At 47.7% G+C, this 18,322-nt stretch overlaps 1 protein-coding gene across 3 annotated transcripts in view; it reads right to left on the bottom strand.

The window, feature by feature from the left end:
- Nucleotides 1-18,322, bottom strand: part of MAD1L1 (mitotic arrest deficient 1 like 1) — a 3,106,940-nt gene that overhangs the window by 1,822,862 nt on the left and 1,265,756 nt on the right. The window lies entirely within an intron of this gene.

The following is an 18,322-nucleotide window of genomic DNA, read 5'->3' as shown; positions in this document are numbered from 1 at the left end:
CGCCTGGATTGCGACAAGAACAATCAACAAAAAATTCCAGTGCATGGTCCGAACATTTTTCGGAATAGGAACAAAACCAAACATTGCGAAAGTTACATTTGAACAATAACGAGGTTTCTTCGTTCACCTCTGATCCCATCTGACTCCATTAGACCTCACACAAGGAAGGGCCAGAGCCCCAGTGCAATGCCACACACACAGTCAGCATAATGGAAACGTGAACTAATGCAGGGGAGAGCTTACTTTAGGCATGAATGTACCACACACCCCAATACATGTCTCACAAATGCACACAATTTCAACTAACACATGTATGCAGAAAAAATACACAAATCACTTGTACCACCAACAAATCTACCACGTGCCATTTAATCTTCCTATCAATGTTTTGAATGGAGTTCCCACCATATCCGAGAGCCTTTAGAGGATGTTTTTTCCCCTCCATCTATTTTCCTAATTGTTCTGGCAACTTCACCCTAGCAAAATCCGAAACATCAACCTTTAATCTGAAAATCACCTTCCTGACGTCACCCTATTCGCTGCTGATCTTCTGAGTGTCCTCCACACTTGCCTGCACTGCATCATAAATTGCTTGCCTCGCTCATTTCAACCAAGGGAGACAGTTTTCTATTCGCCTCATGGCGGGTTAGTACCTCAAATAGCCCAGATTAGTTGTGCCATCTCCGGTGAATCTAAAAGCAATGATCTTTTCTTATCAAGCGCCAATATCACCTTTTCATATGTCTATTGACACGTTCCACTGCTCCATTACTTTCAGTAGGAGTTTTGTTTTTCCATGCCTTTTACCACACTTGCACTCAAATACCCTTGTACCTCATTGCTGGAAAATTGTACCCCATCATCCATCAAGATAAACTCAGGGTATCGGTTTCAATTAAAAATGCGATTAAACAATGAAAAATGTATAACTACATTGCATTCTTAATGTGCTGTAATGATCAGATATTTTTTTAAAGCCATTAAAAATATGTTGATTACGTCCCCCACACAAAGCTGATGGGGCCAACAATATCTACCGACAGCCACTAGTACTTTCATGGGTTCCAGGTGTTAATATGCAGTCTTGCATCTGTTATCAGCACTTTCACATTACACACAATCTTGCAGTTAGTTGCTTCTTCACCAACATGTTCAAGCGTTGGCACCAATAGTTCTCACGCAACAGCTGCTTGGTCTTTGTATTGTCTATATGCATTTCCAAACGCCAAAAGTAAAAAGGACCCTTGCCCTGTCCTCCATTCAGACTTCATTCTTCTGCAACATGCATTTAGTCCATCACTTAATTTGCTTCCCTGTCACTTTTCCTGCAAGTTTCACTGTGCATACTCCAGCAATTTAGAACAGTGCCACTCATCCTGGCAGAAGGACAGCCATGGAAGCTCACATACTGGACGGCGTTTCCTTTCACTGTTTACACGGTTCTATGATATTGTCCACAGAGCAGTGCATCTCGCAATTACTCGTGAGCTGCCACCTCTATTATACTTGGAAGTCTACCGAAATCAATGATGTCCTTTGCTCTTAGTTGTCCAACCCAATTGCTTTACTAATAGTTTGTGTTTCAGGTAGACGATCTCAAAGACCAGGAAACATAGGAGATACTGCCTGTCTTCGTGTTGCCTCCACTCACCGAGTTATCTGTAGCATGGAATGTATCGGAATGTAATGATGAAAGTGGAATGGAGAGTGCTGAGGGTTCCTCGATTGACTGTTGGGACACAGAGAGAGAGACAGAGGAACCAAATGGATGCTTGTTATGTTTGACCTATCCTGTGTTTGTAGCTACTGCCTACCTATGTGTGAGTCTGAATCTGGAATGTTTGTAATAGAGTGTTCCATTTAGAATGTTATTGTGTGCGTGCCAATGTTCTTATAGTTTCAGTTGGAAACTGAGCTTGGCACAGGGGGACCGGTGGATGTTTCTATACCATGAACTTGTCCCAAGTTGTAACCTAAGTGTACTTACCTATATGGTATGAACCTACTAAAATCACATAACTTTAATCAACCCTCAAACTCCCATCACAACAATGCTTGTAACCTCTCACCTACATCTGTAACTAAAACTGAATAAAGAAGCATTCCTTTCCTACTGACCTGGCCTGGAGGGGTCCTTGGGTCGTATTACATACCTTAAAACCAGGAGACTACTTTATTATCCAGCGTGCCACTTTAGTATAGCTGTTCCCTTCCGAGTTTAGACTAAACCATTATGCTCTATAGAAATTCCTCCCACCTACGCAGCTATACTCAAAAAAACAAGTGTTGAACTGTACTTTTGTCTTGCGTGTTCGGTTGGTCACGTCATCATATCGCTCTATTGACTGCACTTCATCACAGTTACAGCTCCCAGAACACTGTATGCTTCCTGCCTCACAAGCCTGAATAGATTGTTGATCTATCCCCATGATCTATTGCATTCATTAACCCGTTCACAGTATTCTGATGTAGCACAATAATACTTATGCAAGCAGTTATGATAGATATATTGAAAACAGCTCTTGCAGGATGCAGGGGCTCAACCCACCATTGTGCTGCTGTGGACCTTGAAGGTTATAGAGAAGGTGCCTACGACCCAAATGCAGGACCCTGTTGAAATGGAGGGTCTTCTTCATACCTTTCAATCAGGCTTCACCCAAAATATGTTAAGTGCTCCTTAATGTCTGGAATGACACACACACACACAAGTAGATGAGGGGGTGCTCTCATTACTGATCATTTAAGACCCATTAGCACCCTTCGATGCCCATCATCTTATCATATGGCCCATTCTGTGGGAGCGAAGTGGAATGTTTTAATGCATTTAATGGATGATTAAGAGCAGAGAATTTGTCCCAGCCGCAAAGACCTCATCACTAAAAGCCAGTGGTGGGGGGGTAACGGCACCACAGAGGTTATTTATTTGTATCCATTCCAAAAACTCATTCGGTCGTTAGATGTGAATTAACACTTGTATTCAAATGATAAGATTTAACTGTGTGCAAATGGCCCACAAAGATGCTGCCCTTTTGATATCAGGACTTGGGGCTGTGAGAAAATGGTTAAGGAGGAATTATATGAAGTTTAACGTTTTGTGGGAAACCTAGGGGTATTCTCCCATTAAGACCCCTAAAGTCCTCTATTCAGGTGGCCAGGGGTGGGCAATCGCTCTTGGATCCCAACCCTAAGCATGGACAAGCGAGGGAGGACCACAGGGTAGGGGAATCTGGGGTTACCTTCATGGGAATACCCCAGGTGAGACACAGTATTCTGTTGTGGGGATAGAAGAGGAAGAAGTCCCAGATGCCTTCATGGGATACATTGATTCCAGTCACCCTAATCCAGGTCTTATTTTCCCTAATTCCAATCCCCTCATCCATGACCCAAGGGGGAGGAAGGAAAGACTCAATTGCCCAAGGGGGGAGGATTTCCCTATGTCCATTGTCGATTCCCTGAAGGAGTAGTGGGAAATAAATCTATCCTCCAAAACCCTTCCATTTTCTACCAATACTGGGACGAGGAAGAGGCAACCGGGAGCAGTAACGATTATCCATATGTAAGGTGCATCTCCCACTTAGTAGGAAATAACAGGGTGAACAGCAACCTGTAGGAGACCTGAGTATGGGATACATACACCTTACCACGCACATGCGCGAATGAAACCCCAGGGGGGATGAATGTACCCTGTCCCACATGACTGGTCAGCCCTGGAGACTAACCATAATTTAAGTGCCCCAGTTGAAATAACCAGTGAGAGCCTTGTTTCACATGCAAGCGTAAAATAGTTTTCTTTATGTAACAGGAAATTGTAAAAACCAGTTCCTCGGTATGCCAGAGTAATATTACACCACAGGGCCCCTCTTTGAGGCACTATCGTTTAGTTTGTGAGCTGAATAAATGCTTAAGACTCTGTTTTCCATTACCTCCGGTACTGAACAATTAACTAACATCACTGGATCACCGAGGCGCAAGCTAGGTCACATGTGGTAAATAAATCTAATAGCGTCACATGGGAACAAGTTGAATCACATGTGGTAAATATTTATATTGTAGCACATGGGTCACCTGGAAACAAGTTGAATCGTATGTGGTAAATAAATAGTTAGATCGTTAACCTGGGCAGTCTCCGTGCCTGCCAGTAGCGGCAGACTACCACCAAGTCTCTCCCCACTTCGGTCACAGACACACACACAAACACACCCACCCCCCCCTTTATCCTAACCCGCGAGGTACCTGATCAACTTCCCCTTCGTTTACGGAGGGGCGTGTGCTCCATACATAACTGAGCAATCCTATCCGGCCAACACCGCCTAAATGAAATCGTGGGAGCGTGGCCAGAACCAAACAGGCGCTGCGACTGTACTTGCATAATAAACCGCAGGATTTAGCATACACCTGCCACCAGACAAACCCTCAATGGCCTTGGCCTTCCTCCTCTACCCCTCTTTAGCCCCATCTCCAAACGGCACTATCCCAGCGCAGGAAAGAGAGCACGTCTTAGGAAACAGATTGCCACATAGACGGTCATGCGTTATAGCGGAACCCACTAAACCACTCAGGTCACACAGCAGCCTTTGGAGGTCCACCCACGTCTGACAAGGTGGGATTCATCTCAGTAACATACCACTAACGACCCCTGTTGAACCAGGCCTCAGCGTGTCTCTTAGGCCATTCACTGCTCTCACATCCGTCACGTCTTCTAGAGAGACAGACACCAAAAACAGCAGCATGTGTGCCCATTAAACAGAACACGTTGCCTAACGTGCTCCTCCCCAGATAGTTTTTCTCCACTCCTACCTCAGCAGCACCCCGACTGGGAAAATGGAGGCCTGGACCGGTCCCTCACAGCCGACCCAGCTTACATGGGACACCGCCAGCTAAACTTTCTCCCTACTTAGGTCTCCAGCACCGGCACTGTTCGAGCACTTGACCCTGCGAAGGGGAGAGCGAGCGGCCGGCCCGAAGATGGGACCGCCGATGAGGATGTCCTGGTTCTCGGTCTTCAAGGAAAGCGTCACCGCTCTCCCGGTCCCCTCGTGTCCCCTGCTGCTCCCCCGGTCCTCTCCCCCATTCACAGCTTCCCTCAGGGCTCTTATTCTCCCCGGGAACCTTCCACTTAAGTTCACCAGCAGGGGTACTCCTACCGTCGCGGAGGTGAAATGTCATCATGGCACGGCTCACTCCCCCTGCTGGTGGGTCATACCATGTAGGCAAAAACAGCCACCTCATGCTGGGACCACGAAACGAAATGACAGCAGAAAAAATGAAAGGGTACATGAAAACCACAATGCCTGTTAACAGGGACACTGAGCTCATTCATACACAAAACCCACAAAGAATACAGGTTTACACATAGAAACAACATGGAGAAAGGGCAACCTACTTTAGAAAGAACTCCTGTCATCCCACTAATTGAGTCAGGCATTTAATAATGACCATTCAAACCTGACTCCACTTGAGTATTTTCCAACTCTAAAAATGTGTGGTTTTTCACACAAAGGAGAGTGAACTGGGGAGTTTGAACCCAAAATGGCAAGGAGCACAGAGCAGCAGGAGTGGAAGCCTGGAGGAGAATGGCATGCTGAGACGCTGGCACAGTGTTTGTGATGGGCTGCAGCATGGGTAGGGAGCCATGCCTCAAAGGAGACAGAGTAAGGCAGCCCGTATCCTGCTGATGGTGGTTGGCGAAATGATTGTTACCTTTGGATGTGTGCCGGTCCTAAGGGTGCCTGAGGGGCAGGTGGTGAGAATCGGACCTCAATCCTGTGCATCCAGAGGGGCCGCTTGTCAATGAAACGCTGTCCAGTGAGTGGGATAGAGAAATTCAGGAACTTGCCTTTCATTGAAGCAGAGCCGGAGAAAAGATAGTTTTAAAGCGGCACGGAGCAGAAAGTGAGAAAGTGTACTTAGGACAGAAAAGTCTAAGATGAGCAGAAAGAGAAATAGAAAGAAGGAAGCTGTGCTGGCGGCGCAGAAAAAAAGTAAAGTGAAAGAAAGGCATTTGAAAGTGCAAAGGAGGAAAAGTGGAATATAGATTGCAGTGTGTGCACAGTACAGATGACAGTATGTCAAGTGTGCAGGAAGCACTGGAAAGAAACAGACAAGTGCAAGGGTGCACGTTAAGGGAAAAGAAGGTATGTAAGGAGCGCAAGAGGCACGATAAGAAAGCAAAGGAAGGTGCGAGAGTGCAAGGTGGAAAAAAGGAACAGCAAAGGGTAGGTGTAAGTGTGCACGAGGAAGAAGCAAAGGAGAACAAGAAAGGGTGCAGGAAGCAGCTGAAGGTGAAAGGTTTAAAAGTAGGAGCCAGGAATAAAGAGGGGTTACAGATCAGAGTGGTCACGCCTAGGATGAGCAAAGAACAAGGTGGTTTTGAAAGTCTGTGTAACCCACAAGTGAAGAGTGTGTGAAGGAACTGTACTTGAAAGGAATGGTACATCCAAACACTTGGGTTTGAAAAGAAGAGGGGCCTAAGCTTGGGCAAGGGAACCCGGAGAGGCCTAACCAAGTTGGATACTTTTTGTTTTGTAGTGTTGAAAGGATTGAAGCTTGGGGAAGGGAACCCCAAGGAACCAAAGACGCTGAAGTTATTTGAGAATATTACAAGGCCTCTGTGAAGGTGGTCTTACAAAAAGAGCCCTTTTTAACTGAACTCATTTTTGTGACATTGACCAAACTACACCTGGTGAGAAGACCACCTGAAACCAACCTTGGTTTCCTATTTTCTGTTGAACCACTGTGTTCTTCCTTTTTAAAGACTTCCTATTACATTATTCTAGAGAGTGAGTGCAAGCATAGGTTTAGACACATACTGACTTATTTTGGACCATCAGACATCAACAGCCTTTAGAAACATCAGTTAAGGGAACCATCTCGTTAGAGTAAGGGCCAGTTAGGCATTACACCAACCAAGGAACCTTAGTAAATAAAGGTTTTGAAATTAACTTCTTTGAGACTGTGCCTCACTTGATACCATGTCTGTCTCACAGTTTACAAAACATGGGCTCTTCTGCTCAGGCTGCAACATCTCCTCCACAAGCCAAGCTACCGTTGGACTCCATGGACATTTTCGCCCTACACTCTACATTGGCTGATAAAGTAAGTGAAGAACTTTTGAGTTTACTGAGCGGCTGATCTCAGCTTAAGCTCCCTTGTCAGAGCAATTGCCAGGGAATGCTTCTTTAAGCAGAGATATTGAAGCATTCTTCTACCCTTTATCCCTTCAGACCTTTATTCATTGGTGGAGAAGTCCCTCAAGTCATACCTTGATTGTTTAACTCACTTCACGTTCGACTGCTGGCTTTTCAAATTCAGTGAATACAGGATATAAAAACACCCTCACCCGACTTGTGCCTTCACCCAGGAATAGAGACTGTCTCTTCATTGACTGTCCGTTGACGTTTTATGTTCAAAATCATCTGCTTGGCGTTGATGTTACTTTATGGCCTAGTATAAGGGTTCGCCACAGAATCCATCTTTGCCCCCTGCTAGACTGTGGAGGGCATTGGGACACGGTCTGTTAACAATCCCAAATGCTAAATATAAAGCAAGAGTTGAGGAAAGATTTGCGGACCATGCTTCTGGGATCCAGACAGAATATCCTCCCCAGCCAAGGTCTGCCACCTGACATCAATGAATCTACCCTCAGCTGCGCCACACTCAAAGAATGTGATCTTCAATCAAAGAAGCAATTAAGGATGCAAATCTACACCCTATTTTTGATTTGAACATATTCTAAACCAGTTAGAATTTCAGACATTGATCGTGCACAGATATGTTTTTTCTTCAAACATGGACAATTTAAGTGAGGTTTCAGACATAAGTTATCTTGTAGGGGAAATTCTAAGAATGTTTAATGGTCCTGTTGCTTGTCACAACCCGATAAATTGTGTCTGCCCAATAGAGAAGAACAAGTTACTTTCTTACCTGGTAACGTTCTTTCGATGGGATGGTCCGACGACGTATTCCATATCTATGACATGTAATCACCACAGCTGTGCTGCTTCGGAAACTTTTTTCCTGGCGTCTGCGTCCTGCGTCGATGACGTCGATGCGCCGTCGAGGACCTCCTCCGACGTCCAACGTCATCCGATGTGATAAGTAGGACGCACAACGCCCGTAGCCTCAGTTGTAGTTTTTTCCCCCAGAACGTGTGACATTAGTCAACTGCCAGTCAGACACAAAGCCTTGCGGAACGTAAGCTGCAATCGCAAAAGAAATTCTGCAGCGGGGAAGGCAGGGCGGGAGCAATATGGAATACGTCGTCGGACCATCCCATCGAAAGAACGTTACCAGGTAAGAAAGTAACTTGTTCTTCGAGGGGATTGGGTCCTCATACGTATTCCATATCTATGACAGACTCCCAAAGCAGTACCAGAGCAAGGAGGTGGGAAAAGAATTTAGAAAACAGAAATTTTGCATGCCCAATCAAATTGCGGAGTAAAGGACGGCCTTGCCAAAGGCCAGATCCTGCCCTCAGATGGAATCGAGGGACTAGTGACGTACAAATGTATGTACTGAAACCCAGGTGGCTGCATCACAGATGTTGCGAATAGGAACACCCCTCTGCAGGGCAGTAGATGCAGCCACACCCCTGGTAGAATGGGCCCGCAAGCCAGCCGGTGGGTCCCTACCCGCCAAGCGGTAACACTCCGAGATGGTTAAAATAATCCAGCGAGACAAAGTCTGTTTCGTCACAGCTTGCCCCAAACGCTTTCCAGCGTAACCAATAAAGAGTTGATCGTCCACTCTGACCCGGGACATGCGTGAAACATAAAAGCTTAAAGCTCTCCTAGGATCAAGCCTATGGAGCCTCTCCTCTTCCTTACCAGGATGCGGAGGAGGATAGAATGCCGGAAGAACAACCTTCTGGGCCAAATGAAATTCCGTCACTACCTTCGGAAGAAAGGAAGGACGAACTCTAAGGACAACCCTGTCCTTGTGAAATACAGTGAAGGGTGGCTGAACTGAAAGTGCCTGTAACTCACTCACTCTGCGAGCGGAAGTAACCGCAACTAAAAACACAGTTTTCAGAGTTAACAGCCTCAAAGGGCAAGAATGTAAAGGCTCAAACGGAGCACCCATAAGAAACTTAAGAACAAGGTTTAAATCCCAACCGGGCACCAGGAAAGGTGACGGAGGGAACACATTAGTGAGCCCTTTCAGAAACTGTGAAATTAAAGGGATTTTAAAGTAAGAACACTCTTCAGACGAGCGCTTAAAGATGGACAGCGCCGCCAGGTAACCTTTAATGGTACCCACTTGCAAGCCCCTGTGGGCCAAAGAAAGTAAAAAAGACAGAACCATGGGGATGTCACATGCAAAACTTACGCCAACGGCAACGGCACAGAGACTTTGTTGCTTGCCTTCGGGCCGAAAGCAACACCTCCATCACGTCTTCAGGGAGGTCCCAATCCTTATACCTCAACCTCTCAGAAGCCAAGCGTGAAGGTTGAGGGATCTGACCTCTGGATGGAGAACCTGACCCCCCCTCCCGTGAGAGCAGATCGTCTCGGTAGGGAAGACGACGTGGAGGGCAGATGGACAAGTCGAGAAGGTCCGGGTACCACGTCCTCCGAGCCCACGCCAGAGTAATGAGGATCATCCGGGAACCGAACTTCCGTAACCTCCGCAGCACTTGCAGGATGACGGGGACTGGAGGAAACGCGTACAGCAGCGGGAATGACCACTCCACCACGAACGCGTCTCCTAAGGCTCCTTTTGGAGGAAATTCCCGCGAGCAAAACCTTTCGCGCTTTCGGTTGACACTGGAGGCGAAGAGATCCACTTGAGGGGTCCCCCAAAGGGCGAAGATCTCCAGGAGAATCTCCTGAGCCAACTCCCACTCGTGAGAGATCACGCTCTGCCTGCTCAGAGCGTCCGCCGTCACGTTTTCGTCTCCGGCCAGATGAACTGCCGAGATCGAAACTTCCTGGTGGATGGCCCAGAACTCGAGCTGCATCGTCTCCCTGCACAGAGGAAGTGACCCTGCCCCCCCCCTTTTTGTTGAGGTAGTGCATGACCACTGTGTTGTCCGTCAGGATCAGGACATTCTTTCCTCGCACAGTCGGCAGAAAAGCCTTCAGGGCTAGCCTGACGGCCCTCAGCTCCAACAGATTGATATGGAGTCTAGACTCCGACGGAGACCAACGACCGCTGATGTCAGCCCCGTTGACATGAGCTCCCCATCCCGTGAGGGATGCATCCGTCACGATCGTCACCTCCGGCCAGGGAAGCCAAAATGGAGCCCCCTTCATCAAGTTGCCTTCAACGGCCCACCACAGAAGGTCCCGGGCGACCGAGAGCGGCACCAGAACCGAGTCCGACATCCTGCCGGAGGACTGCGACCATTGCGTCTTGAGTGCCCACTGCAAAAATCTCAACCGCAGGCGAGCCTCTGGCACCAGAAGAATGCAGGATGCCATGAGGCCGAGCAACCTCAAGAACTCGAACGCTGGGAGCGTCTGGGCATGCTGAAACTTGTGCACCATCTGCTGAATGTGAACAGCCCTCACCTGGGGAAGAAAACACTGCTCCAGGGAAGTGTCGAGCACTGCTCCGATGTACTGGAGCCGCTGTGTTGGCGTCAAATGGGACTTCTTTAAATTGAGGTAGAAGCCCAGCCTGTGAAGGGAGTGGCAGGTGACGGACAGATGATCCAGGACTTGCTCGGGAGAGCTCCCCCTGATCAACCAATCGTCCAGGTAGGGGTAGACTTGAATCCCCCCTTGCCTGAGATTCGCTGCCACCACCACCATGAGCTTGGTGAAAACCCTCGGGGCGGAGGTCAATCCGAATGGCAGGACCCGAAACTGAAAGTGCGAGTCGCAAACCGCGAACCTCAGGTACTTCTTGTGCTTGGGATGGATCGGCACATGGAAGTAAGCATCCTTGAGGTCGAGAGACACCAACCAGTCCTGAAGCTGAAGGGCCTGGAGGACTTGAGAGAGAGAGTAACCATCTTGAACTTGTCCTTCCTGAGGAGTTTGTTCAAACCGCGCAAGTCCATGATGGGTCTCAATCCCCCGTCTTTCTTCGAAATCAAAAAATAAGGGGAATACCATCCCTTGTTCCTCTCCGCTACAGGCACCAGTTCTATGGCGCCTTTCTCCAGCAGGGCTTGAATTTCCTGCGCAAGGAGCGGATCCGGACTCTGCAAAGATAGGTTCCCCGGTGGATTGACGCGAGGCCTGTGCCGAAAAGGAAGACAGTAGCCGTGGGTTATGATCTCCAGAACCCACACATCTGAAGTAATGGCTTGCCACTCTACAAGATGCTGCGCCAGCCTTCCCCCAACCGGCGAACCATGGGACATGGCCTCATGACTGAGTGGGAGCGGCTGCGGCGTTACCTGAGGGCAAAGAGGCAACTGCCCGAGCGGCCTTGGCACCACGGGTACCCTGTCGTCCACCTCTGGTACCCCTGCGTAGGACCCTTTGACTGCCAGCTCCTCTTGCTTTACTGAAGGACGAGTAATAGCGAATAGCGAAAGGAACCACCCCTCCACTGCTGTCCCCTAGGACGAAAAGGCAGAGGTTGGCGAACTGCAGCGCCCAACGACTTCGCTGCAGCTTTTGAGGTCTGCAACCTCTCAAGGCTCTCGTCAGCCTTGCTGCCAAAAAGGTGTTCACCGTCAAAGGGCATGTTGAGGAGCCGGGACTGCACATCAGGAGCAAACCCCGACTTCCGCAACCATGCAAACCTGCGTATCACGGTGCTCGCCGCCATGGACCTACTGACGCATTCAGCTAAGTCCAAACCCGACTGAACGGACTCACACATGGCATCCTTACCATCCTGGACCATAGCAAAGAAACCATCCCGTTCGTCCCCTTTGGGAATATGTTCAGCCGCTAACGCAACACAGTTCCACAGAGTGTGCGTGAAACGAGACAAGGCACAAATGGAGTTGGCCGCCTGAAGCGCCATACCACCAGAAGAAAACACTTTCTTCGCCCAGCCATCAAAACGTTTGTCGTCCCTATCAGGAGGGATGGTAGGGTACGACGCCTGCTTTGCCGGGGCCGTGGCCGCCTCCACCACTAAACTCTCCGGAGTGGGGTGCCTGGTCAAGTAGCAGGGGTCGCTACTGGCTGGACGGTATTTTCGCGTCAAGGATCTGCCCACCGCTGGGAGACTCTCCGGAGCAATCCAAGCCGCCGCCACCCTTCTCTGTAAAGCCATATGGAACGGCAGTACCGGGTCAGTTGGGGGACCAACATCAAGGATGTCCGTCAGATCATCCTGCACAAACTCCCCTGGGGGAGCAGACCATCCCAAGTACTCAGAAACCCTAGCCATAAGGCGCCGGTACGAGGAATCGGCATGAGAGCCAGGCTCAGGCCTACAAAACTCCACCTCTGGAGAGGTGTCCAGTCCACTGGCATCATGCAGTGACTGCCTCAAATCATCAAACTGACTATGGCCCGAGAATTTCATCTGTAACCTGACTAGGAACCAGGCCATCAGAATCCTCATCCGCCTCTGAAATATACTCCAGGTGGCGAAAAGAAGGCACCCGAGAGTGCTTGCTCTTAACCAGAGCCTTCCTAGGGGGTCCTCCCGTGCCACGGGGTACCTCCGACACGAAAGGCGTCGATGGCGTCGAGCGAATCGGCGTCGAGAGGATCGACGTCGACGTCAGATGCAGCGCCTCCAGCATCGGCGGCGTCGACACAGCCCTCGAAGCCGGAGCCCCGGGCGTGTCCTTTGACGACCTGAGCGTCGACGGCTTCGGCGACTTCCTCGGAGCCGGAGCCTCGAGAAAGCCTGTCGACGCCCTCGACGCCTCAGACGTCGATGTCTTCCTCGAAGACCTCACAGGTGCACACAGTCTCGAACGCGTCGAGGACCGGGACCTGGACCTGGAACGGGTACGTCGAGAACGAGTCTCCTTATCCGAACGGGACCTCTCCCGTGACTCGTGCCGACCACTCTTGCGAGCGGTGTCTCTCGACCTCTCATGGCCGACCCCACTCGGGGGCGCGGACGGCTTAGTACCCTGCGACTCAAGAATTGCCAGCATTTTCTTCCCGAAGGAAGCCCATTCCGCCGGCGTCGCACGGCTGGTGGGGTAAGCGACGTGCCGGGCAGAGTCCTCCGAAGAGGACCTGGAAGACGACCGGTGTCGGCGCTTCCGAGAATGCCTCGAAGAGGCTGAGGAGTGGCGAGACCGACTCCTAGAAGGAGACCCACGAGACTTCCGACAATGACGCGGAGAGTCACCCCTCGAATCATCCGTCGAAAGCCCCGCAGACTTCGACTTCCGGGGCTTGGACACCCGACCTACCGACAACAACTTCTTACGTTCGCGTAAGGCTTTGGACGTGAGCGACTGGCAGTCGATACAGTCATCCGTGTCGTGGGCCTCCCCGAGGCACCAGAGGCAGGCGTCGTGCGAGTCCATCACCGACATCTTGGGCCCACACTCCCCGCACTTCTTGAAGCCCGGACGCGGGGTCGAAGACGAAGTAGAAGACATCTTCACACGAAGGATTTTCACAAAACGAACAGGTTCGACGAACCGAGAAGAACAGAACTCCAAAGAGTCGAGGCGTTTAACCGAGAAACACGAAGCAACACGTTCGCGGAAAAAACGGAACTGAGGCTACGGGCGTCGTGCGTCCTACTTATCACATCGGATGACGTTGGACGTCGGAGGAGGTCCTCGACGACGGCGCATCGACGTCATCGACGCAGGACGCAGATGCCAGGAAAAAAGTTTCCGACGCAGCACAGCTGTGGTGATTACATGTCATAGATATGGAATACGTCGGAGGACCCAATCCCCTCGAAAGACTAGATTATAAATTGTTAGGTTGACAAATGCGCTTGGTAATCTCGTCAAAAAAAAAAAAGCTTCTTGCAGCTTGTATTCAGTATTCACAATAACCTCAAAACGAAACTGCAGGTATTGTTAAATAGTGCTACTTCATTGAATGCCTATTATCTTTGTTGATTATTCTTTAATTCCTCAGTGCAAATAAAAAGCTCCCAACCTTGAAAGTAAAGACCTCTATTTTATTGATTCAGATATAAATCTCCCATTGTTCTAAAGTGAGGACCTCTTAATCTCCAATTATTTGAAATGAAGACCTCAACACGTTTGGGAGTTTTTTTTATTTATATATTACAGGGTGTCCGCGCTATAGTTAAGTTGAGTCGGACTCCCATAGGAACCCCTCAAAATTATCAATAACTTGATTCGAGTAACAGATTTGTCCGAAATTTTGAAAGCGATTAGGGACTTGCAGGACCCCTATACTGCAAAGTTTCATAAAGATATGTTAAAAATTAGAAAGTTATTAGGAAGACAAAATATTGTTTTTCCCCAAAGTAGCGGTTTTCTTCCCATTTACTTTCCCATAGACAAACAAGGTAAATGTTTTCCAAAGCGCACAGTACAAACTGCTTTACCGATTTGGACCAGGTCCAAAACAACTTGGGCGTTCACTCGCGATCCATGTGTGGTTGGAGGTTATTCTGTGCATTAGTTGTTTAAATATTTGACAGATAAAGGGGGTTCACTCGTCTCAAAAATGAATAGTTCCATCTCTCATGGTGCATTGAAGGATCATTGTTTTCAGAAATGAGAAAGCTGCCATCTTGTTTTTCTCTCGATGCAAGAGATATACGAGGTTATAGCCGAGGATATGGAACATTAAACACTGGGGAAAAAGCTATTTTCAGGAAAACAAATATGCAAATGCATCAGACTAGAGGTGGGGGGGAGTTATGGGAACCAAGTGAAATTTGGTAGTTGTAGGTAGTCTAAGGACTGAGTCTGCAACACAAAGATATGTGGCCTCAGCTATAGCTGCGAATAGCTGACATCCCAAAGTAAACTGCGTCGCAGAAATAGCGTGTGTTGTGGCAGGAAAGGGATGGGGGTGGGGTTGAAGACTTTCAGGAACAGTTAGTTGTTTTCCTTGGCTCCCATACTAAATACAAAACCCCCTACTGGTCACTAGTGTCTTTAATCTGTGGGCCAATGTCCCCTGGGACTCAGAGGCTTGTGCCCTCGTAAACCTTATTGAGGGTCTGGGGTTTAAACAACAGGTTCTTGTTCCCACCAATCAAGCAGGTAACACACTCAACTTAGTTATTTCCAGAAACCAGCCGGTCACATCTATAGTCTTAAATGCATGCGGCTGGTCAGACCACTTTATGGTCTCATTCTCAATTCTGCTCTGTAACTTTGCGACAGATAAAGATCGCATGCGCTGTGATCTCACTTTGTGCAGAGGTACCTGCACCATCTCGGAAGTAGCCTTTAAATCCGATGTCCCTCCCCAGCTGAAGAATCTCTTGGATGAGGGCACCCAGGAATCATCTGCTGCACAACTGCGCCTTATTTGTAAAACACTATATGATAACCTACAACCTCTTAAAAGCACTATATAAAAGTTCATCTGACAGCCACTTAATGGTTCTCCCCTATTATTTTGGCTGCTAGGCATACCAAAAGGGTGGCGGAAAGAAGAAGAAAAAATCCATATGGTAACTCGCTAGCTCTTTATAAGGAAGCTGTCAAGTCCTATAAGGATTCTATTTTAGCGGCTAAAAGAGCCAAACAAAAGCCTCAGATAATTGCCGATGACGCTTGGTGTCAAAAGTTGCACAACTGTATGACCCAAAAAGTCAGACAACATTTAGACAAGATTCTGAACATTATTCAAGCTAGTCAGCTGAGTAAAGATACTGCAACTCCGGTCCCAGATACCGAGTTTGATTCTCTCTCTTACAAACAGGTCTCAGTCAGTGAACTGACTGCGCTGGTTGCCAATATCAAACCTACTCAATGTAAAGGCAATGTTTTTCCATCTACATTGTTTTAAGGAATTTTTCTCTCGTGAATTTGTTCTTTCAGGAAGGGAAGGTTCCTGACTGTATAAAGGAGGCCTGGATCACCCCTTCACTGAAAAAAGGCTTAGATCCATGGACCCTCTTCATTATCGTCCAATAACCAATGTCCCATTCCTTTTAAAAATCTTATACAAAGTAGCATGCACTCAGTACAGCACATTTGTCAGAGAAAGGGACCTTCTATCCAGCAGTCGGTCCGGTTTTCGAAAGAATCACAGAACAGAAACAGCCCTGGTGGAAGCTAGATCTACCATTGCTGAAATTGTTGATCAAGGCAAACTAGCTATGCTGCTTTTAGAACTGTCCTCTGCTTTTGATCTGGTGGATCATGATAAGCTGGCGGACGGGCTAACAAAAGAGGAAAAGGCACCAAATTGGCCGTTAATTGGTTCAGATCCTTCTTGGGCACTAGGAGAGCTAAAGTAGCCGTGGGGGAATGTAAATCTCAAGAAGTCCTACTCTGCTGTGGTGTCCCGCAAGGGTCTAGCGCATCACCCTTGCTATATAATGTCTATTCCAAACCACTCTTTGATGTACTGGACAATATGGATGTTAAACATGTAAACTACGCTGATGACAACCAGATCATCTTCAAACTATCTGGTGATTATGAGGCAGGTTTGATTGTTATTAGCGGGGTGTTCAATGACATCAAAGACGGGTTAGGAAAAAACTCCATGGCATTGAACAACAAAAAAACAGAGCTCTTGATTGTTGGAAGTCCAGCAAAACTTAAGCTCCTAGATCCCGAATATGAGGCCTTCCTTATTGGAGGGGACAAAATCCACATGTCAAGCCAGGTTAGAACCTTGGGAGTGTTTTTTGACTGCCACCTTGATTTTACGAAGCATGTCTCTTATGTGACCTCTAACTGCTCATACATGAGACAGCTCCTATGGCAAATTAGGCCTCATTTGTCAGAAGACAACAGGGCTCTGTTAGCTGCAGCAACCATTAATTCCAGACTTGACTATTGCAATAGCCTGCTGGCCGGCACTACACAGGCAAATGTCAGGAAATTGCAAGTTGCCCAGAACGGGCCGTTAGAGCCATCTGTGGCATCAGACAACGTGATCATGTCTCAGATGCTCGCAGAAAACTTAATTGGCTGCCGATACAGCAAAGGATCCTTTTTAAAACATCCTGCACAGTCTACAAATGTCTTGCAGGGAATGCTTCTGGTGACCTTAAACCCCATAACAAAAGACTGCCGCGTAGACGGGCGCTGCGGTCTAATAATAGGGACTTACTCTTGCAACCTTGCTCCAGACTTCAAGGTTTTGGAGATCTGAGTTTCAATGCCTGCTGTCTAGGAGCCTGGAACAATCTACCCCTATTAATCAGACAACTGCCTTCGTTGGCACAGTTTTAAATAAGCCCTCAAAACTCACCTATTTGAAGGTGGAGGTATCTAACTCATCCCTACTTGCTTCTCACGTTGACAGTCTCAGCACCTCTTACTGCACCTTTTTATGTCTTTTATGTTTGTGTGTTCTGTCAGCGCTTTGAGGCCCGTGGGCGAGTTGGCACTTTATAGAAAATGTTCTAGAATAGAACAGAGGAGGTAATCTCGGGAGTGGGGGGAGCAGACACAGATGAGAGGGGCACTTGGTGAGGGCTGGGGGGGCATGAAAGCATTTTTCAGCTGTTTTTCTGATATTTGCAGCTCTATTTGATGCTATAAAGGACTACGGATAGCTGAGGTTATTTGAAATTTAGTACCTGCGGTTACAGGTTTTTTTTTTTAAAGATATTTTTATAGCTATAGTGACGTCTGGGGTGAAAAAGTACTGCAGCCGTGGCCAGTGACTTGATTGCCATCCAGGTCTCCCATCCATGCAGAAAAAAGGAAAGACCCTGCTTCGCTTCAAATTGGGGAAGGAGCCAGCCAGCGGTTAATTCATGGTTGGGTGACCGAATGGGCATCCAAATAATTTGTTTTTTGAAATGGTGCTACTGTCAGTCCTTGAAAGTTTTGCACGCAGAGACAATTTTTGGGCCTTTTGCTGAATTGCATTCTGGTATTTGTAATCTCCCAGTCAAGATGTGGGGGAATAATGACACAATTATACACTTTTTGCCTAACATAGTTCTATAAGGATTTATATTTTTGAGTAACAATATGATGTCTAATTTTCAAGTTACCTTTATAAAGCAGAGTATTGCATTGTAATGTGATCTGTGATGTCATCACTGTGGTCATAGACTGTGCAACAGGAGGGGCAAAGTTAAGGTGGCTTTAGCTGAATTGCAGGGGTTTTGTTGCATTAAGTCCTCAACTTAACGTCCCTGCAACAAACGGTTTTTCCTTGATTAAATATATATCTATATGTATATTTGTTTCCCCAAACTAGTTTACAAGGTGCATTTGTCAACACAAGAAATTATAAACATGGACAAGTATTAGACCAACTTCTTTTACAGCGATAATGGGGTCAGACTAGAGATGTATTCACTGGAC

This window comes from Ambystoma mexicanum, chromosome 2q (genome assembly GCF_040938575.1).
Source record: "Ambystoma mexicanum isolate Mex_15411 chromosome 2q, UKY_AmexF1_1, whole genome shotgun sequence".
Taxonomy (NCBI): Eukaryota; Metazoa; Chordata; class Amphibia; order Caudata; family Ambystomatidae; genus Ambystoma; species Ambystoma mexicanum.
Note: the sequence above shows the minus strand (reverse complement) of the source record. Positions and strands in the feature narration are given on the sequence as shown.